This window comes from Condylostylus longicornis, unplaced genomic scaffold (assembly GCF_029603195.1).
Source record: "Condylostylus longicornis isolate FDR11 unplaced genomic scaffold, ASM2960319v2 ptg000033l, whole genome shotgun sequence".
In the NCBI taxonomy this organism is placed as follows: Eukaryota; Metazoa; Arthropoda; class Insecta; order Diptera; family Dolichopodidae; genus Condylostylus; species Condylostylus longicornis.
In genome coordinates this window covers 1,232,594-1,256,418 of record NW_026578002.1, presented here as the reverse complement: position 1 = coordinate 1,256,418, position 23,825 = coordinate 1,232,594, and the positions used below count along the sequence as shown (strand labels likewise).

Sequence of the window (23,825 nt, the reverse complement as noted above, 5' to 3'; positions counted from 1 at the left end):
GCAAATTAAAACATCTTGAACAACTTGCCAGACGTGTGGGCTTAGAAATAAACATCGATAAAACCAAGGCGATGAAAATAAACACCACTAGCACAGCCAGTCTGGAACTCAACAACCAACCAATAGAGTTCGTCAACAGCTTCTGCTACTTGGGCAGCATCATAACACATGGGGGCGGGGCCCAAGAAGATATAGACAACAGACTGAAGAAGGCAAGAGCAGCATTCGGCAGACTGCAACCGATATGGAAAAGCAGCCAGATATCCAGGACAACCAAGCTGAGAATATTCAGGGCCTGTGTAAAATCGGTCCTATTGTACGGCAGCGAGACCTGGCTAACATCAAGGTCCCTCGGCCAAAAACTGCAGGTATTTATCAACAAATGCCTCAGAATAATATGCCGAATATTCTGGCCAAATTGGATAAGCAACGAGGACCTCTGGATAATAACAGGCGAAGAACCTATCGGTAGGCAAATTAGTAGAAGAAGGTGGAGATGGATTGGGCACACTCTAAGAAAACCCGCCAATAACATCGCCAGGATGAGCTTGGAGTGGAACCCACAAGGTTCGAGAAGACCCGGGCGCCCCAGGAACACTTGGCGCAGATCCATAAAGTCAGAACTAACAAAATCGGGTCTAACATGGGGTCAAATCAAGCAGACAGCAAAGAATCGAACGAGGTGGAGATGTCAAGTGGAAGCCCTATGCTCCCAAGAGGAGTAAGGAAAAAAAAAAAAAAAAAAAAAAAATTATATACTTATGTATAGTTGTGTAAACACTACAATATCAAATAAATTTTTTGTATGTGCACCTGATAAAATATATTTTATGAGGTCAAGCTTATCGTAAAATTGAAATCTTTTCTCTATATTCGAAATTTTTTCTAAATTTTAAAATCAAGAAAAATTCCTTATGTTTTTTTTCTAACTACACTGTTATCCTTGTTTTACCCAACATGCACACTCGTACATTGAAAGTTTTTTTTAGTGAAATTAAGAGTAAGAATATCATTACACTAAAATTACACGAATAAAGAATTTTTCAAAAGTTGGAAAGGTGAAAAAGAAACAAAAAAAAATAAAAACAGAAAAATCGCCAATTATAGGAAAAATTTTTTGAAAATGAAGAAAAGCAAAGAAATTAAAATTTATGAAAACATCATTTTTATTTTTAAATTTTCGTTGGAAGATTTTTTCTTTGGTACTTTGTTTAAAACAAAAAAAAAATAACAAAAAATTTAATTTTAAGAATTTTCCGGAAAAGATAAAACTTGTCTGATGGCCAATAAAATTTAATGGAAAGCAAAATAATGTTTTTCTCTCTTGGTTTATCTTGGTTTGTTTTTTTTTTTTTTTTTAATTTCCATCAGGTGAACTCATTTAAGTAAAGTATATTTAAGAGAAACTGCATCTAATAAAATAAAATATTTAATAAAAATTTATTTTAAAAAAAATTTTAATTAAAAAAATTGCAAAGCAAATTTACAATTCACTTTATAAGGAAAATTATTTTTTTTTAATTTAATGAGAAAAACCCATAATAAGTAAATGAAAAACTTGAAAATTTATTTTAAAGTGAGGGAAAACAATATGTTGGAATGGTACAAAAAATTATGGTGTTTAGTAGTATGAAATGAAGCTACTCAGCACTTAATTATTTTGAATAAATTTTTTAACTCTAAAATTCAAGAACAATATTTAGATATACGAGTATGAAAAATTGTTTTTTAAATTTTTCATTTAATTAAAAATTAAAAATATTAATATCCTTGTAAATATGAAAATTTACTAACTAGCATGATGATACGTTGTAAAGATTGACGAGAATCTCAAAGCAGAAAGACTAGGAGAGTGTGTTCTTCAACTAGACTCTAATACAGAAGTATATTGAAATTATTGAAAACTCTCAGACATTATGGAAACTCTTCACGTTAACCACTTGTATATAATCAAAATTATGTATTTGAGCGTCATCATAAAATTCGTATAATCTAAATGTTATTCATTAAATTTTGTAATAAATTTTCATTAAGGTAGTTTTTGGTATTCTCAGGTTATTTCTGTGTAAAAATAAAACAAGAACAAACGAAATGACACAAAATTTCATATAAAATTTTTATACCTTTTTTATGGCCTCAAGTAAAGTATAGTTGCAAAAAGAAAAAAAAGAAGTTGTAGTAAAATTCGTGTAAACTTTTAAATTTTCTTTGAAGAATTTTACAATTAAAAGTGGAAAAATTTCCTTTGCAATTCTTTTTTTATTTTTTTTGGTTCGCGTAGGTAGTTTATTCTTAATGAAAAATAATTACAAATTCAACCAAAGTTTTGAAATTCTTTTAAAAATTTTCTCTCTTTTTCTTGCCATGTTGTAGCGCTTATGCAGTCGCATAGTATGCAATTAAGTCATAAGTTACTAAATAACATTGCAATTTAAAAATTTGTAGTCAAATTATTAAAAATTTAGACAATTCATTTTATTTTACCATAAAAATACTGTTATTAAAGCAAAGCTTCAAAATTAGGAAACTAAATCACAAAATTCAAACTTTCAACAAAATTGCATACTTTAAGGATTAGAGAATTTTTTCTCTAGTGCTCTAATTTAAAAGCATAAGGCTCAAATAATACCCTCTATAGGTAATTATAAAGCCTATACAAAGCACTTTTATTCCGGCAGATGCCATTGAATTTGTTTATATAAAAACAAACGTCCAATTTTTAATGTTTATAAATTTATAAGGTGATTTTTTTCTGTACATACAAAATAAGGTAATTTAATTGTGCAACAGAATTTTCATACTAAAGAGCGCTCTATTCAAACCTTTGCTCTTTAAAAGACAATAGTTTTGTTATTTTGTTAGAAAATATTTTGTTTTAGCTTTGTAACGCATCACGAATAATCTTCAAATGTTAAGTGTCCTTCACTTTTGCAAAAGAACAAAACTTAATCTCACTAAGATATTTGCTCTTAAAATATTATGTAATAATTATTTTTATTAATTGTACGATAAAATTTTTTAAGTATTATAAATCAACCCCAATTCGTAAATTTTTAATTCTAAACTTAAGAATTTTTTTTTGTTTTAAATTAGTGGAATAACAATAAAACTTTTCAAATAACCGGAATATTCTGAACGTGTTATGAAGCAATTTAATAATTTTTATTAAAAAAAACCTGTCCTTGAATTTTTTTATTGTTGATATCAAACGTGTAAATTCTAATTTGGAATTAAGAAAAAAGTGAAAGAAACGCAAGCAAAAAATTCTAATGCTGTAGATGGAGGCACTTGGATATTTTAATGGTTTTTAAGAAACTAAAATATTTTTGTAACATTTTTATTGTAAAAGCATGTGAAATTTTTATTACGGTTAATGATTAAAGCAAAATTTCATATTTAAAACACTTAAAAAAATTTTAAAACACACTTTTTTTTCGGTAAGAAAAATTACAATTTTTAAAATTAAATTCAATAAAAAATAATTGATTTAAAAAATTCCGATGACGATTTTGTATTAGTCTTAGAATATGTCGCAACAGGCTATGATAATCTACGTAAATAGAATGTGTACAAGTAAATGTGTGCCGTATTTAGTAAATTCAAGATTAGAGATGATTTCTTGATGATTGGTGTAAAGGAAGAAACCATAAATCACATCGAAAGCAATTTATTAAAATGCAAAAAAATTAAAGAATCCGTCGACATATTATCTGTGCTAATTTATGTATAGACCGTTTTTTAAAATTTCTTGTTGATTCCTCTAAAAACTTAATTACACAGAGTGTTATCGGGCTAAACGCACTTGTATATAAAGAATATAGGCTTTGCGAATTTACGTAAAATTTTAGCTTGAAGTGAATGTCAAGAGCTCAACAGATTTTGGGACACTTACCAAAACTTGAAGTCAACAGAGGGGCTTAAAGTCAGTTTTGAGTATTATTTTGTTTCAAATATAAGAGAAACTCGTACATGATTAAATATCTGGGTTTGAAGTAATTCCAAATTAAGTAATGAAGTCGAGTTAATGAGACCCCGTCGTTAAATATAGCAAATGCTATTTATTCTTTTCAAAGTACTATTAGTTAAAAGTTCGTACATACCATAGTAAAATGTGAGCTCCTGAACTTTGTGTGAGTAATACATAGAATTTGCAGGTGCTCAACATGCAGGTACTTTTGATATTACGCAATGAATGTAACAAACCTGTTATGTAATGACATAATAAAAAATTGAAATTTAAATTTTGTTAAATTTAAATCCAAGTCGCTCCAAAATTTGAAAAAATTCTAAATAATATACATTCATAAGAAAACCCTAGGTCTGACTTAGATAAAAACAAAATTGTACATATTTAAAATTGCAGAAGAAAAGAAAAGACGGAATTGTTTTAAGTCCCCATGTCTCGGAATCCTACTAAACCCACTAAACTGTTAGTATTTGAAATTTTCAAGGAAGTTTATTATTAGATTTTCCAGCAGAAACACTTTGTATGCAGTAATAGAAAATATAAATATGTATATAGTGTATAAAAGTTTGTGGCACAACGAAATTATTTTTATTTTTATTGTTTTAAATATTTTCTTTAGTTCATGTTAACCTACACCCATGACCAACCAGATAGGTCGTATAGATTGTTAAGAAAAAAATTGTTAAATTAAACGTTTCTACATACACAGATACATACACAGATACATACAAACATACATATTTTTGCTTTCTTTCTTAACACCATTTAGCCAATTATTGTCCTCCCCAAATTATTGTTTATTTTTAGATTTTTGCTATTATAATTTGTGACTTTTTATATATGTATGTAATTATTATAGCTATATACATATATACGAATATTATGCATATATAAGCAAAAAATCAGTTGTTTTCTTTATTTTTTTTTATTTTTTATACAAAAAAAGGCCACCACTTCGTTGTTTTTTGTGTTTTTAACTTTATATTTTCTGGCGTTTATTTTTTAAAAGAGCAAAGCAAAATAAAAGAAAATAAAAAAAAAAAGCAACCAATCTGGTATGCATAGAACAAAGGAAAAGCATTCAAAAGACAATGGAAACAAACAAAACAAGAAAAAGTAAATAAATTGAAATCCTTTATACGATGCTGATGACGACGAACAACACAATGATGATGATCATTATGATAATATGAATGTTGATGACAATAATGATGATGATGATGACGAGATTATGATTATTTTTCTTTAAGGACAAGCTAACTATATATGAAAACAAAACCAAAATAATAATAAAAGAAAACAAAAAGAAATGATAAAGGAAGAGCAAGTCAATTTCAATGAATAAATGTTGACATAAGGTCAAAGAGAGAGAAAGAGAGTGAGAGAGATTTAAATGAAAATATGTACCATTTTATGTTAAGGTCCTTGATTATTTTTCAGACCCAAATAAAAAAAAAATGAGCAGGTGTATAATAAGTGTGAAATTACATACCTACTATAATGTAATATAAACATATTTACATACATATATATTACATATATAACTTAAATCTGTGTGGGTGTGAATTCACAAATTTACGTTAAAATATTTGTAAAATTGTACATAAAATGTAATTATATGTTGAATATAAAATGTAGGAGGGGATGGGAGGAAAAAATGAGGATGCATTTCCAAAAAAAAAAAATAAAAAACAGGAATTTACAGAAAAATTTTTTTGTTGTTTTCCTTTTTTCTTTTTAATGCTTCATGTTTTTTTTTGTTTTTTAGTTCAAGTTGAAAAATGTGTACTTGACAACCAGAAAATTAATGAAAATTGTTTGCTTTGCTATATAAGTTTGTCATATACCATACGTATATGTAACGTCTATGTACATAATTATTATATGGAAAAAAAATTTACTGTAAAGGTGAAAGTTGTTTCACATTTTTGAATAATTTAAAAAAAAATTAAGTTTTTTTTTTTACATTTTTTTTTTGCTAAATTTTTCAATTATGTGTTTTAGTTTTTTTTTTTTGCTATAAAAATGTTCAATTGCACAAGATTAGAAAGCTGGTATTATAAAAATTGCGATTAGTCATGTGTTATCACGTGTATAACAGTTATTGTTATCGGTTGTATACGAAATCTTATGTAAGGTAGTTTTCAATTATGTTATATTGTTGATATATAAGATATATGTAAGCTAGAACTAATGTTAAATCGTATATATATATATATATATATATATAATAAACTTATATATATATATATATATATATATATATATATATATGACTTGTGAGTGGTGTTCATTCAAATATCAATAAACAAAGTAAATCTGAACGATACTAAAGAATAACTTATTCTAAGTTGCAAACTCTTTATATTTTCTTAAAATCGCATTCGAATGAAATTCAACTATATGGTTAGAATTTTAAAATGAATTACCAATGTAAAACTTACTATCAAGTAATTTATTACAATAACTATAGGTTTTGAGTATATTAAGTTTAAAAATCTATACAAAAATTTTGAAGAAAATGCATTTATATTGATCTAGTTCTTAACCAAAATATATGGTTCGATAAAACCAAACTCTACTATAATTACTCAAATATATATGCACATATAGTTACGCCTTTTCGCAACAATATTGAATATTCATAATACGTTCTTAGTTCTTACAAATTGTTAAGAAATTTAAGAACCATATCAAAATTATAAATTTCTCAAACTGATGGAGAAGTGCATTTCCATCAAAGACTCGATATCCAAAATTTGGTGTCATTATATATTGTTTCCAATGCGATCGGTAAAAATATTAATTACTCTACCCCAGGTCAAAAACTAATCTAATACATTTAGTGTCTCTTATACATTTGTATCCTATACAATCCGGAAATAAAATAACAATTTTTATTTGTTAACTCAGCACTTTTATATAGTCTTCACATTTTCTAAAATCCTATTGAATTAAAAAAATTTTAAGCACACAAAATCTTTCAAAATAAAATTTTTATAATCTCTGACATTGTTTTTTTTTTCCTCATTTAAAATTTTAATGAGATCCAGTGATAAATCATCTTTTAATGGTTTACATTTCTTCCTTTTATTTATTTTACTTGTTTTCCTACATATAAAAAAAATCCTGGACATTCCTGTTATGTTCTCCCCCCCCCCCCCCCTCAGTTTCCCTTCCCGATACTTCTGTAACTTAAAAAAGTGGACGTTTGTGTAATTAATGTATAACTAAAATGGTAACAAAATCTTTAATAACCACAAAAACTTGTATACTTAAAAAAGGTAAAAAATATATACATATATACAAATGTATATATTTTAGTATATAATAATATTATTACATAAACGTTAACAGATTACAATGATTATTATTGAAATGAGAAAAGTATTTATACAAAATGTTATGATTTCAAAACGCAAAAACAAGCAGCGAGACCCTAAAAAAATTCAAATAAAATATAAAAAAAAATTAAAACAAATCATAAAATGGTACAGCAAAAAAAAATAATACCATGGATTCGATAACATCCAAATCATCTTTATTTTTTTCGGAAATTACAATTCTGTTAGTTTGAAAGGAAGCAACTTCCTGTGATTTATCTATTAGGCGACTTATTCTATATTCTAGCATTAATTTTCATTTTCCAATATAAATAAAAGTCTGTGCCTATAGAGTAGGAACTCTATATGAATAACTTAAAAAACAAAACTGAACTATTCTTCATACGAATTAAATCAAATTTGAGTTTATTTTGTATAACATTTAATATAGAATAATAATAGGTATATATACATATAGATAGTAATATACAACAATGTTTATGATTATTACAATACGGCGATGACAATGATTAAATTGGAAAACAAATAAATATGAGAAGAAATATGAAATTTCCTTTAGAGTTGTTTATACAGTAACAATTACTATCAAATTCTGGTTTTTTACTATAACTACTATACGATACGATTTCTAAAGACTTTGTTAATTAACTTTTGAGTTATCTTTTAGAAAAGTGAACGAACGGACGGATGAACAGACATGTCTAAATGGTTACAGAATGCGATACTGATAAAAAATAAATGTACATATTTACATCTCAGACGTGTATTTCCTGGCGTTACAAGCGTGGTGAAAAATTTGTAATATCCTTCAAACATTTGTTAGTACGGCTAATAAAACTGATTTCAAGCAGAATTCATATAAAAACTTGACGTAAGTAATGAAGGCATTGTATCAAATTATGATAAAAATTACGATATTACGATATGGACAAGTTTTTAAATTCGTCTACTGTTATTAATAAGGTTATTACATTGAAGTACTTTTGTATAAGACAGAAGCAAGACGAAGATTTTCAAATTGCTTATTATACGGGATTATAAAATATTTAAAAGAAAATGTATATATATATGTATGTACGTATGACATTCATTAAAAATATTTTTAATGATTTCTTATTAAAACTGAAGTACAAAGAAGGCTTTTCTGAAAATATTTTGCATTGACTTGCAAATGTGAGAATTTATCGTAATAGAAAGTTGTTTCCAATATCTTAAGCTTTGTATTTCCTTTTCCAATCAATTTCAATCAGTCAATTCAGTTCAATTTTACTTTCCAGAATTCTAATTTGCGTTTAATATTTTCTTATACCGATTAAGTTACGCAGTTACAGCAACGAAAATGCTATTTTTCTTAAAATTTCAAAACCAAAAAAATGTTAATTGCAATTGTTGTTAAAAAAGCTTATACGATTAAAGAACTTTTCTCCTAAATAACTAGAAAAAATAATTTTCATTAGATTCAAGATTTTTTTGAAGTAAAACTTTCAAATTTCTATTACAAAACATATTCATATTTTAATTTCCTAACAAATATTCAAGAAACCGAATTTGTTCGCTTCAAACATTTAATTTTCCACACCAATTATCATTAATTAAAAGATGCTCCTCAAAACCCAACTAATCTAGAATACAAAAGAAAAAATTGTTTCTATGAATATGTGCCTAAGAATAACATGAAATCTGTCTTTTAATTAAAATATCATTTTGATGAAGAATAATAAGAAAAAATGGAAAAGAATTTCTTAATTTACACGCTATGGGATTTTCATTTCATTTTTAATTCACGTAAGTTGTCAACTTTAAGTTTCAAACATGAATTAGCAAAATTAGTTTTTTTGTTTTCTTTTTTTTTTGAAATGAAACTTTCATAGTAAATTGAAGAAAAGTTTCAAAAAAACGGAAGAGTAAAAATATTCTTATTTTTTTTTAAATTTAATAGAATAAACTTTTTTCCAAGCATGGAAGGAACTTTGTATATGCTATGCAAAAGAAAATGACAGAAATAATGTAATTGGTATATGAAGCCTTTTCCTAGTACACAACATCCTATTTTAAACTGTTACATCTAGAAGAAAACAGTATATTGATATGCATAAACAGGATGAACTGCAAAATGGTGGAAAGGGGTCTACGGGTAATAATTTGCTTAGCATTTAATTAAATATTAAAGAATTTTAACTAAGTTACGGTTGCAGACATAAGTTCCAATGTAAATGCTTGCGGACACAAGTTGATAGTTTGTTATCATTTTAAAAAAAATTTAAATGTCCGTTTTCAACGAGCTATATCAAAATGTATTCGCCTTGACTATTGAAATTGTTAATTTTTTAAGGCACGTGTGTCAACTGAATAACTAATAAAGTATTTGCGACTTCTCCAATTTAATGCAAAATTTGAATCGCTTCCATTTAGTATAGAAAAAGAATAGACTGGTTCCATTTAGCTCACCCGGTTCCTATAATTTAAATGTATACCATAAAATAAAAAATAAACTCTTATACTTTAATATTACTACTAGAAATCAATAAATTTCTAATTCATATCTGTTTCAAGGACATTTTGTTGTGATTTAATTGAATAAGTAAACTAGATATTCTTTTAAAACTTTTCAACAAAAAAAATTTTTTAGAGTATACTTAGTAAATATTTTTATTTTTTAAATACAAATAGCTAAATATGTATGTACATATGATTGTATGCTATCAGTACACAGCAGTGCAAATGATACATGGTGGAACCCAATAAAATGCACAAATTTTAAGAAATTGTAGCTTAGACATTTATACTTACTGCATTTCATACAATAAGCGGAATTTTATAATCGTACCAAATTTCATACTCTCAAGCGCAGCAAATACATTATTTTATATGAGCGTTACAGTACTGAAAGAGGTGTCGTCTTTTCTTAATTTCTGTCAGAACAATAATTGTAATTAAAATTTATTGCTTAAATTTATTCTACTGAGGCGAGAATTGATCCGTTTTTGTGGAAAATGCTATCAGCGGAATAAATCAAATAAAATATTCCGAGATTGAAGCCTATACATTTGCACTAAATACCAACTCCAATTTAATTTCAGAAATGGTTTATAAATTTTATTGAAATTTAAAACAAGTGCTCTGAAATAGTGTTAAAAAACTATTTCAGCTCAACTCTTATTCCGGATAAATACACTTTATCATTGATTACCTGCCGATCTTCAATTTATCTACCGATTAGAACAACGATTTGGGACCATTATGTAATGTAAAACAATTGTTAATAAAACCTAGAAAAATTTTATTGAGAATCTTATTTATAAGAGGCATACTTATAAAAATATTACTGAAATTTATTGATATTTTTAAATCTTATAAATTTTTATGGGATCTAAACAATTATCGATGAAATCATACAATATACAGTACTTGTGACCTTTGTTATAAATGAAACAAAAATGATTCGAAATTTTTTTACCTTCCTTAAGAATTTTATAATTGATGATCCTTGTTATATTGCCTTTACTTAAATTTTCAAAATAATAATAAAAATGTTTGCTATCCTCTTGAACTTCAAAATTTTCTTTCAAAACTCTGAGACTTGAACGTCAATAGCCCTCAATATCTCAAAAGAATGTGATTCCGATTTTTACTGCTATAACAGAAATTTTTTTTCATTTTATTTTACATTTAACTTACTGTATTATGTACAGTTAGTTCTCATATTTTAAGAAGAAAAATATTACATATATATATATAGAGAGAGAGAGAGAGAGAGAGAGAGAGATAGAAAAATTGAAAATTTTCTTTAAATATTTTCTGCTTCTTATTTTTTTTTTATTTTTAGTATAGCAAGGATTTTTGAATAATTTATTTGTCATTCCTTTATTTTTTTCTATTTCTTATCTTCTTAATTTTTTTTACATACATTTTTTGTGTTCGTTGAGTACTTGTATTTTAAGTACTTTTATTTTACATATGAGCAGTTTATCGTTAATATATGCATAAATTTATAATCAAGGAGATTAAATTTGTAGTGTTTCCAGTGTAAACACCCTAATGCATAATATACCAGGCTACATAATATTTGTACATAATAGTATAAATAAGTGTGTATGTACAATACATATGAATATTAAAAGGATAATATTAAAAGGATAGCCGTTTCTATTTTTATCAATGTCTTATATCGAATTTTTAGCATATTTATAGGCGATTTGTCAAAGAAATTGGTTTTCCGTCCGTTTTTATTGTACTCTTTACTGTTATTGTTTGCAGAAAATTGTTTAGAGAATTTTTCAAAGATTATAACCCGTTATAACTAAACGCTGCTTTGTATGAAAATTGTGTTACACAAGAGTAAAAACTAAGCCTATAAAATAAAATATTAAGAATTGTTCTGACGGATCAAATGTTCGAATAACTACAATATTTTCTTTCAAACTACAATATATTTATAAAGTATCGGCTATGAAAACCGTCGGTAAACTTTTGTGGTTATGGGCAAATAAGTACCTTGTGGGTATGAGTATGGACCACTCGAGTTTCTCACATTGCCTACTTACAGGAAGAAATGATATTTCTTCATCATCATTCAACTGACTTTAAGCAGAATGTTTGGCCGTATTTTAAAGTTGAATGGGCCGAACTTCGATGGCGGCTGGCTTATGGTAAAGTTGGACTCGTGTAAATTCAGTGTGTTCAATATACTCTTAAATAAAACGAAAAATTTTACGTCTGTCTAGCGGTTTTATTTCAATTATATTTAAAATTTTCACAAATAAAATTATTTTTAAACCTTAATTTGTCCACTTACTTGTAATTCAATAAAATTTCGTGGCATAGTAAATGTTTGAAAAATTAAAAAGGCAGTGAATAGTAGCAGTCAATATAAAATAAAAAGTAATGAAATAATAGAAAAAAAAATAAACGAGAATAAAATATGGGCATAAATTTGCATATGAATGACGACGATGAGTCTTCATGTAAGGAAATGTAAATACAAACCAATAGAAAATTCGATTAAATTTAATAGCTTTATTAAATTCATATGGTACGAAGTGTTCTAATTGATTTTCATTTGAATATACATAACCTTCGCTTGTTATTTGTATACATGTATATGCATGTATGTCGATATACAATGTTGGGTTAGAATTTTTTGAATAAAAAAATAAATGAATTCGTTGCTCAAATTTTCAATACAAGTAAACGGATAGTGTAAAAAAACGTTTGGAATATATGATTTATGGGCTTTTAGGAACTCATAACTGTTACCTATTATTATTTTCTTCATGAAATTCGTTGTTAACACTTCGGACACACCAACAGTGTACAAATAATGCATGTGGTATTTATAGCGCAAAAAGTTATTTCATGAAATTACTGGAGTTTATATTTCAGTTTTCGTCAGAACATTTTGAAAAACTAAATCGTAAATTAACTAAACCCGAAATATCATACTTTTCATTTACTGTATTTTAAGGTGGTCGTTTTATATGATAAAAAGAATCCCATGGCTAAATAGGTGATTTTAGTAATAAACAATCCTCTCTCAGAGTAAGACAGAATTTTTTAATATCTTTATTACAGATACAAGATAACAGTTTATTCCAGCAGGAGCCTATGTAAATTTTTTGCCAAGGTAGGTCGTGCAAAATTTTAAATTATAGGAATTTGTGACAAATTATCTATAGTCAAAAGATTGTGATGGCTTGGATTTCATTTCTTATGTAGCATGATATTAAGTACAATAGATTCAATTGATCGCAATGATATTGCGGCCTTTTTATACGATAATTAAGACCATACAATTCTGCATACAATGCGTTTGAGTTAATAAACTAGGCATCAAATATAATAAAAGTCAATCATCATGCAAAATCTATGAGCAAAGCTTTAGTCGATATGATTTCCAGCATGCAAGTGTGATTACTTCCAATAATAACGTCCCACTTCTAGATTTCTTTAACTATTTTAAAGCAAATTAAATTTTTCAATTTTCATAATTTTTTTTTTAAATTCTTTTTAACACATTGAATTAATTTTTTTTTTTATAATTTAAAACAATCTGTCGTTCTATTATTTTACAGAAGTGTAACAATATTGTTCTACAAATTGTATAGACAAATTTACATTATTTAAATAAGAATATAATAATCTTAATATAACTGTTATATAAAATTTAAATTTTATACAAAAACAAAAGAAAGGGAAAGAAAATGAAATTCAAATTGAATTTTATCACCTTTTGAGAACAAAAACATTATATTTGAAATTTATTCATACAACTGTTACATTATATAACAATATGGAAATTGAAATGATGTAGCTTGTTCACTTTAGTGCATATATTAGAACTATGTATGTATGTTTGCACGAATGTACAAAAATTTTAAGTATATTCTAGCACAACCAAAGTTTTTTTTAACGTAAATCTATGTGGATTTTTATATTATACTTAAAACTTAAGTAAGCGACAACAAAGAAAATTCAAAAACAAAAATAAAAGAAAAGAAAATTTTTTTTAACAAATTTTCTTGTCAAGGACAAACAACATAATATTTCAGTGTTAACGATTGCATAAAATTTAAGAACATTATAAAATTTCCTATTCGTCATAAAAAATTCTTTAAAATTAAATTTAAAATTGAGAAAAAAATTTGAAAAACACATTTTGTTTCCATATGATTTAAGGACCTTAAATTATTGGAAAATTTTTTTATATTAGTAAAATTAGGTGAAGTTTTCTGGTGGGATATGAAAAATTTTAAATGCCTAATATTCCTTTCGCTATAATAATAAAAGTATACGCACTATGTGTAAGGTATTATAAATGTATCCACAGTTTGTAACGCTGTGGAATAAAGACCTGTTATACAGACATGTACACATTACATATATTCTTGCATAGCATCAAATTCCCAATTTAGTAACTCCTGCTCGTGCGTCCAAGTGCAAAATAATTCAAAAATTAAAACTCGTTTTTCTTTTATTCAAGCAAATTTCCCTCTACTTTATTTTTTTAATTTGATTAAATTTTTTTTACGAAATCGAATGTCCATAAGGACATTCAATTTCGTAAAAAAAATGGGTTTTATGGATGGAACCCTAGAGGGTTTTATGGGTGTTAATAAGTTTGCTTTCCAATTTTATTAAAATTATTGTTATATTTTTTTTACACGAATTCTCCGGCAATTTTACTTACAAAATACTGTTCAAATTACTCTAAATTGTCTAAGATTTCGAAAACGAATTTTTCGGTGAAAACATTATTTTGACATATTTTGGATTTATTTTGGAACTAATGAATTTTTTGTTTAAAAAACCAACAGTTTCATCTGTCCATGTACAACCTACACATATCGATTTCTATATGCAACTCTTAATTCTTAATGTTTAACTAAATTTATCTTAAAGATTTCAACAAATCCTTTCGTTTATCATTTTATTCATTTGAACTACATAACCATTAAATTTACCCCATACATTGGAAGTAACATTGATATTTAAAAATAATAAATCTGTTTTTCAAATCATTTCAATTTATTTTTCAATACTCAATTAAGAGCGTACGTGATTGACACGATAATTGCATGTAAAAGATTTTTGATTTTATTTTTCGATGATCATTTAAAAAATAAAATAAAATAATTTTTGAAATTTTTCTGTATTATTTTTTTTCTACTGTGGTTTCCAATATGAAATTTAATTGCTGAATATTCTCCTGCTGTCGTTAATTATAATTGTTATACATACAAAAATGAATATTATCGATATTTTTTTAATTAAAAATTATTATAAAAATAAATCATAAAAATTATTAATAAAGGTAATCAATCAAATATCAAAGAATAAAGAGTATTAATTCGTTACTAAATATAAAAAAGAACAAAAGAATGAGCGAATTTAGTCGTTAATTTGCATTCTTTTTGATTTTGATAGCGGTATACTGATAATCTTCCTTTATCTAAATTAGAATACAAATATAGCAATAAAATTGTGAAAATTCTAATATATTTAGAATTTTTTCACATGCCTTGCATACTAAATTTTCCGTATGAAAGTTTTTTCAAAATATTCAACATGTTGCAAAACTTGATACTTAATTTCACACTCTTCCTTCTATTTCGTTTCCTTCAATTTATAGGTGTGATTAGCAAGATTCGTCTAGGTTGCTCTCTTATGAAAATAGGTTTCAGCTTTTGGACCTTAGGTCACTTCGTTGTCGTAGGGTGGTTTCTGATACAGTTTTTATTCATCAACTTGTGGTGGGTAACGTGGTTGCCCCACGCGGTTGATTTTATTGGGTCGATTTTTTTTCAGGGAAAATTCCAGTAACTTAAGGTCAGACGGTTGGTTTTGATTATTTAATTTTTAGTCTTAAACATTTTGCATATTAATATTAAATTAATTCTAATATCATTTTTCCTTCCTCTTTCCCTTCCACTACTTAAGTAGTACACTGAATGTTGTTACTAAGCAATCGCCTGATACAAATATATCAGACAGGTTATTATTTTCGGGCCGTCAAGTTATTATTTTAGAACACCAAGTTATTATTCTTATTTTAAATCATTATTTTTTATATATAATTTCATACAGTGAAATATTTATTCAATTATACGAACTGAGCGAATTTTTAAAGGATGTAATATACGGCGAATAAATAGATCGAAAATTTTAATATAGAAAATTTGAAACTAATTACAACCACAAAAGAAGTTGAAAAAAATATTTGCCTTTGTTAATAATTGTTCAATCAACAATATTTATAAAAAATTTTATTAAGGACAATGAGAAACTAAATCAAATTTGAGCAGGTTTCATAAATAATAAAAAATATTAGACATTAAAATGTGGCACTAATTATACAAAATTTATTATTTTAGGGATTTTCAATTAACCATAAATCACTTTGTTTTCATGTGTGTTTCTACGAAAACAAAAACAATATCGTCCATTCCATTTGTTTCGTTTATTCATAATAAAAATAAATTTAATAAATTTGTATTTTTCGAAATTTATTTGAAACACATAGTGTGTTTTACATGCATATATGGAAGGTAATAAATTGTGCAAACAATTGCTGTGAATAAATTTTTTTAAAATTATTGTTATTTAGCATAACATTTTTATCTATCTTCCCCATATTAAAACTTATAGCCCCACCAAATTCTAAAAATGTCATTGTAAATGTAAGGAATTGTGCCAGACATGAAAAACAATTAATTTGATTTGATTAGGTTCATTATAAATCTTTATTTCACTTAAGAGAAAAATGGAGTTTCTCTTTTATTCCGTTTTAATTTGCATGGCATTGCAAAATTAGCTCAAATTCATAACAATGAATACTGAATAGTTGATTCTTAATCAATTGCAATTTGACAAAAAATATACATAATATAAATTTCATTAAACTCAACTTCATATATCGGAAACTATAATTAATAGACAATTAAACAATATTAATGAAAAAATTGCAAACATTTTAAATGTGGATTGTTTTTTTCATTTAAAAGAGAATTGCATCCTTTATTTTATTTTTATTCTTTTGCTTTTATTTGAGTCCATGGACACAATCAATAAACGTTTACCACAAAAAGCTTTTGCTGATAATTCAAAAAGTTAAATATTTCTCAACTTGTACTTTTATTTGTTGATTTACATATTTAACGAGATTTTATTGTTATTTATTATGTATTTTTTATGGCACACATTATAAATTTTGCATTATGTAGAAATATTCAATGTAAGGGCTGAAATATGATGGTTGGCAATCCATTTTTAATATTAAAATAAATAATTAGCTTTAAGTATTTGTTGCGTAAGAAATTGTTAAATAATCGCCTTGTTTATTGTACTGGTAAATGAATTACAAAATCAGATCCTTTAGAAATTCGCTCAGTTCATATAAATGGGTAAATATTTCACTAGATAAAATTGCAGATTTTGGTTTTAGTTTTGTGATAAAAGCTATTTCCTGTATTTAAAAAAATATTTCCTCAAACCTAGTATAAAATCAATAGAATGGCGACTTCCTTTATGGGACATAAACTTTCTTATATAGACTTTCTATAACATATTACAGTTCTATATTTGAATAAGCTATATTATAGATTCAATTAAACTTGTTGGTAAACTAGCTTGTATTTCAATTTCATCTTTATTCAAACTGCTTTAAATTGTTATTATTTGTGACCACAAAAATATTTTATAACAATAAATTGAATAGAATATTGGCCAAACTAGATTTTTAATTACTTATTTTATTTTCTATAGACATCGAACAATGATTTGGTGGTGATATTTTATGGTAGCTATATCAAATAATCCTTTTTGATTGAATTTAATTTATGACTATAAAAAACATTAGACATAAACTATAAAGCATTTATTGACTTATAAATTATCAGTTTTGTAGAAAAAACTAAAACAAAAAATATTTGCCATTACAAAAACTGATTGATTGATAGTAGAGAAATAATAATGGAGAATAAATATAATTATGAATGTATTTTAAAAAAATTTTTTAAAGTCCTTGATCAAGTATTGATATAACAATCGAGCTCGCAAAATAGATCTAATTTTTCCGGTTATATAAATTTGATTCTATGAGCTTGAAGATAGAGATTCTTCTGATATTCACTTTTGAGTTATAAAAACTTTTTCTACCGAATTGTTTTCCTACATAAAAGTTTTCTGGAATTCTTTTAAGAGAAAAAACTGAAACTGATATAGCCAGAACGGGAACGAGTCAAAATGATTTTCCTTGTCAGCTATTATCTTCCAAATTTCTTGAATTTTTTGCGCTACATTTCTTAGCGGCGGTCACTTTGGTTTTTCTTCCAAATTGCAAGGTATAAGAAAAAAACAGTTTCTTGTCAAAAAGAATGTAATAGTAACTGCGATTAACATCAATAATTTTATTAGAACGGCTCTCAATATTAGACTCCTAAAAGTATGCAATAAAAATAACTCTGAGAAATTAAAAATACTAGAGTTTTCACTATGTTAAATTGCTTGAAAATAAAAATGTGCGGGAACTTACAAAAATTTTTGGTTTGACCTGAGTTTCTTTAACATAAGGAACAAATACTAAATTAAATCAAAATTAACGTGCCGGTAAATATTTTTCCTCTCATCAAATTCAATGCTCATATTCCTTCTCTTGTTTTTAAATTAATGATTACGTTCGTCAACACTTTCCTTCATATTTACCCCTCTTCAATTTTCGCATAATTCATTTTGAATTGTGAACTATTAACGTTAATCCATATTCATTAAGGTATATGGAAGTAATACTGTCATTTAAGGAATTCATTTTGTATAATAATTTCCGGCAACAAGAACCGACACAACAAAATAAAAGCAAAAAAACAAAATATTTTGAAAAATGATTAATTGCAAACTTGTGTATAAGTAGTGTGTTTGTGTATGTAATTTTTGTATGTAAAAGCTATTAAGGAAGAAAGAAAGGATATTTGAATTGTCTTTTAAGTGAATTGAAGTTTTTGATTTTATATGTTTTTTTCTTTTTGTGCCAGTATAAAATTTATATTTAAGTTGTCATCGAATTATTTTCTGTTCTATAAAGTTGTATTTTTTTAGTCGAAAATTTCGGGAAATTTGGAAATATTTTTAAGTATTTTTAATTGAAAACTCAGTAATTGTGTTATACTATCTGAAACCTTATGCGTATAACGTTGTATATTCAGTCAGAACATTATATAAAATTAAATTTGATCGAATTGTTGACAAAGAAGTTTAGTAGCAGGTTATACTCGTATTGTTTTTTAAATTGATTGCAATTTAGAGGAATGCTTATGGTAACTGAAATAAAACTCAAAAATAATTTATGCACTACATTGTACACACTCCCAAATAGGCTCGGTTCTAACTTGTTAAACACCCTACGCGGTTTCCAAAAAGTGCGCTAAGCCGAATTGAACAATTCGAGCGTACTTTAACGGATTTGCAAACGCGTTAATATTTTCACATGCAAACAATTATCTATTTATATAAACTCAACAATATTCATCAGTAATCATTTTCAGAAAAATTTTTTACATGCACCCAATCTACATTATAAAACAATATTGGTCCAATAAAAATGCAGTATTAAAATTTATTCATAGTCAACTTAAATGCAAGTTTAAGTTTCAATCCATTAAATTTTAATTTTTCAGAATATACTCACAAAATGAATATTTCACACTAAAAAAATAATATTTTTAAAACAAAAGTTAAAAAAATACAAGAAAAAAAATCAAACGCAAAATTTTCCTTTACCAGGGGCTGTGACATTAGAATTCTTTTAAATATTTTTTTAAAAGGAATTTTCTGCATTTCATTTTGTCACAGAACAAAAAAAAAACAAAATAAAACCAAAAATAAAAATATTTTTTTTAATATTCATCATCAAAAGGACCCCATAATATGACAATAAAAAATGTTTTCAATTTTTTAAAAATTCTTCATCTTTTTTTTTTTTTTCTTTATCAAATATAAATGTGTGTGGATTATAAAAGTGTATGTGTAATATCATAAAGTTCCGTTCTTTATTGTTTTTGTTTGTATTTATTTTAAAGTAAATTTAGGTTATAGCCAAAGGATTTTTAGGGAATTATGCAGATATTGCTTTGTGATTAGATTATATGTGGATTGTTTTACACCTTCTTCCTGAACTAAACATTAAATTAAATTTTTATTTTTCTTTTTTCAAAGTCACTGCATCAATTTAATGTTATTGTGTTACTACATACTTATCTTACACAACAGAGTAAGGTAAAATAACAGAGGAATTACATATTATATATTGTTTAGCTCGGAGCGCTACGCAATCTATTCATTAAGTTCTCACTGACAAGCACGATGATATTTAATATGACACATATGAGATGATAAATTAAAATTCATGAATTTTACATAAAATCGTAACAATAGATGCGTAAAGTTCAGTGAAGGACTAGAAAATATTTGCTTTAGTGTATATTATACTCGCAAATATTTAATTTTTCCCCATAAAATAATATTGCCTGTAAATTCAAGATCCTTTACAAAAGCAACACCTACCTTTCTTTGAACCACTGTTTAATTATCAAGCTGTCTTGATTTTTTAATAGCATATAGTGGACAACAATTTAAATTATTTGACTAAAACTTGGCTGAGTCAAATGTGAAAATAAAAATTATTTTGACAATTGCCAACACAGGTATATTTTGATGTACGATAATTCGCTGAGCACGAAATTTTACGACATTAACAATGTGTTTTAAAATAATTACTCACAACATTACAATAATAATCTCAATCAAATGTCATAATAAAAATTATTTTGACAATTGTCATATCGTAGATTTTGGTATACGATAATTCGCTGAGCACGAAATTTTACGATATAAACAGTTATCAAAAATTTTATTAGAATGTTCTTTAATAATTACTCACAAGATTACAGTAAAAATCTGAATCAAATGTCAAAAATAAAAATTATTTTGACAATTGCCACATCGTAGATTTTGGTATACGACAATTCCCTGAGCGCGAAATTTTACGATATAAACAGCGATTACTGGAATAATTACTCACCAGATCACATTTGTGTTGATTTTTTTTTTCACATTATAAATATGGATGGATAATTTTAATATCTCAATTTCACTCTAATCTCATAAATTCTGCATAACTAAAAAAATTTTTAGTTTCCTGGGGATAAAAACATTTTAAAAACTTTTAATATGGCATATTTATATAATTTTTGTTTTGCTTAAGGATTGTTGCTATGCAACATATGTATATAAAATTTTCATTTTTAAAATAATATCCTTTCTCTGACGGAAATCCGTATGTTTTAAAAAGTTGCATAAAATTTAATCTTAAAACAAAATATGTAACTATATATAATGGTGTATAACGGAGGGGTGTGACTCCAAAAACAAATTTCAATAGAAAAACTTTTATTAAATGAAATGTTGTATTTCTTTTTTTGTAAATCTAATTTGTAAATCTAATGTTGTAGGCAATTTTTTTTATTTTTTTTTTTTTTGTTTTTCGTTAATAACAAAATGAATTTTAACATTTTGTGTTTTTTTTGTTTTGTACTAAATTTTTAAATGAATTAGTTTAAGTGGGTTAAGGCAACTCTAACGAGAGCACATATGTGAGAGTTTATCAAACACATTACAGAAGAGTAATGAAAATATTTTGTAAACTAAAATCTAGTTGCCTATGTTGTTGTACATAAAATAATAAATTAATTTTTGATTAAATGAAATTGTTTTTTTTTTTTTTAATATAAAAATTTAATTGGCAAAATGGCAATCATGTAAAAAAAAAAAAAAGAAGAAAAGGACACTTCAAATGTAATGAGAAAATAATATGCAGGTAAAAGGCAGTTTATAGAAATTCCCACATTTGTGTGGGTAAAATGCGGGTAAGTAAGTAGGATTTTCAATAACAAAATTTTTTAATAAGGAAAAGTATTTTTTTTCTTGATATAGTTTTTCTTCTAGAATCTAGAAGGTCAATTTCAATCTAACTCTGAAATTTTAGTAATCTTTCAACAATAACCAATAATTTATGAAATTACACTAGAAGAAAATATTTCTCCAACTCTATCGCTAAGTTATCGTATCTTAAAACTCACAAAATTTGTATATAAAACAGTTTAAGGTATACATAACGCGGTAACGCGGTACGCATCAAAAAATATAATATATTCGTATTTATCTTAAATCACTTATTTAACCATTGAATTCGGCCATTGTTAACTCAGTTTGATTTTTTTTTATTTCTAAACATATGCAATAATTTAAAAATTTTGGTATTTAATGAAAGTATGTCATTTAAATTGCTAATATATAGTTTTCTAGATTGTCATATTAAACCCACACAAATGGTAACATATATGAGTATACGCAAAAATCACATAACAAACTTTAGTAGAAGAACTGTTACATAGAGCCATAGAGCCCTTTATCGAAATATTCGTACGGGCATGAAAGAGTTGATACGTTCAGTTTTATTTTTTTAGTAATTTTACATTTTTTATATTTTTACAGAATTTCAAAGCCGTTGTGTTAACAAACTTGGATTTTCTTATGTTTTCCAAAGAAAAATAATTCTTAGATATTTATTTAAGAAAAAATAATTACATTTTTTTAATTAAAAGCGAAAATTTTAATAATTTAACAATTAAAAAGAAAATTAATTTTATCTTTTAAACAAATATGCTTTTCAAGAACCCCCCCCACCGCCACATATATAGGTTAATTTATTCCTTTTAAAATCTATGTTAAAATCACTTAGTGATATTATGAAATTAGAATAGTGTTGTATGATTGCAAGTTTTCACAAATATTCTAATACAATTGTATAAAGTATGCCAAAGATGTACAGAGTATACCATTCATTAAAGACAAATCAAAAAATTTAGGTAAAAAACTTTCGCAGCATTTTCCAAAATTTTTGCATTAAAACCAATTATACTTAAAGAACTAAAATTTAAGTCATTTCTCTTATCCTTTATTATCTATACATGTTTTTCAAAGAATAATGCTAATTTACTATATAAAATATAAGCAATCTTACAAATCTAGTTACACCTTTTAATGTAACATTTGCGTATATGAATTTTTATTTATAACTATTATGCATTCAATAAACCTCATAAACCCTCATATAATGGAATAATATAATGAAATTTTCTAAAGGGAAGTAGCTATATACTAATTATTTTCCTTTTTCCTTTGTATATTCTTACTCTGGCTGCGACTGTAATAATTGCAGATAAAAAGTCAACTATTGTTATTTTGCGCACAAAAAAGAAAAACAAGAATGGTTTAAAATGTTTCTTTATATTCTTTATTCCGGATTTTTATAGCATCCTTTTGATCCTTCCAGTTAAAAACACTATATAAATACTTTTATAGTTTCCTTCTTTTTTTTTGCTGTTCATTATTATAAAAAAAATATGTTTAAACCCTTTTTGCAATAAATTTATGTATGAATAATTGTAAATAGTTCCAGCAAAAAATAATTGTACTCAAGTGTTGTATATAAAAGCATAAGAAATATTTAAAAGAAAATAAATAAGAAAATAGAGCAGATCAGATCTTACGTTTTTTTTGATTTTCAAGATAAATATGAATCTTGGCATCAAAATAAGAGTTTAAAATGTCTTGAACCTTATTGCCACAGGTTCCTTATTTTCCCTTTTAAAAATCTTTTAATTTTCCATTTAGTTTACATTAAATTTCATTTTCTTTGTTAGGTCAGTGGGCTATACTTGATTCTTTTACAGAAATATGAAGCATATTTAGAGCAACACTTCATTTTTAAAATGTAAAGAGTTTAAATATTAAAGTTGTTTGTAAAATTGTACGGAATGCTGAAGAAAAATCTTATGAAAGTTTTTTCAGTCTTAATCATTATCTAGAAAAAATGTACAAAAACTGAATGATTTTATAATAATTAAAACAGCAAAACGAGAGAAAAGATAAAGTTTATCGTATAATAATTTTATAATACTCGA

General features: G+C 25.7%; 1 protein-coding gene across 1 annotated transcript in view; it reads right to left on the bottom strand.

Annotated features, from left to right (window-relative positions):
* Positions 1-23,825, bottom strand: part of LOC129608686 (palmitoyltransferase app) — a 124,839-nt gene that overhangs the window by 35,690 nt on the left and 65,324 nt on the right. The window lies entirely within an intron of this gene.